This window comes from Zootoca vivipara, chromosome 12 (genome assembly GCF_965207765.1).
Source record: "Zootoca vivipara chromosome 12, rZooViv2.hap1.1, whole genome shotgun sequence".
NCBI lineage: Eukaryota > Metazoa > Chordata > Lepidosauria > Squamata > Lacertidae > Zootoca > Zootoca vivipara.
In genome coordinates, this window is record NC_142595.1 from 11,208,091 (window position 1) to 11,208,823 (window position 733).

Genomic DNA, 733 nt, shown 5'->3' on the forward strand with positions numbered 1-733 from the left:
CGGCCCAATTGCCTTCTAAATCCGGCCCCTGGGCGGTCCAGGAATCAGCATGTTTTTACATGAGTAGAATGTGTCCTTTTATTTAAAATGCATCTCTGGGTTATTTGTGGGGCCTGCCTGGTGTTTTTACATGAGCAGAATGTGCCCTTTTATTTAATATGCATCTCTGGGTTATTTGTGGGGCATAGGAATTTGTTCATTATTTTTTTTTCAAAATATAGTCCGGCCCCCCACAAGGTTTGAGGGACAGTGGACCGGCCCCCTGCTGAAAAAGTTTGCTGACCCCTGGTATATGCTATTCCCTTTCTGCAAAGTAGAGTGGACTGCAATTTATGAGTGTCTTAACACAAGAAGTCTCTGTTATGTCTGATGCCTTATAGACTATTTGAATTTTGGTGGGAGCTCTTGTGGGCGTCTACCTTTCTCATCAGCTGTTACCTTTGGAAGCAACCAGACAGGACTATATCCATGTTGCTCTGAATGGTGGGGCTCAAGTGTTTTGTTTCTGTGCTGCTGAGGCCTATAATCCAGGCACATAAGAGGTTTTTGTTTATGCTTATGCCCTGCTATGTACACAGCTTAGAGCACTGTATGTTCTTTCTGCTGTGGAATGCAGACACAGTTAAGTTGCTTCATCTACCTTATATCTTCCTCTCTGCTCCAGCTGCATGTAATGGGATAAGTTGTAAATTTCACCACCTCAAACTGTTTCACAAAACAACATGAAGCGAGA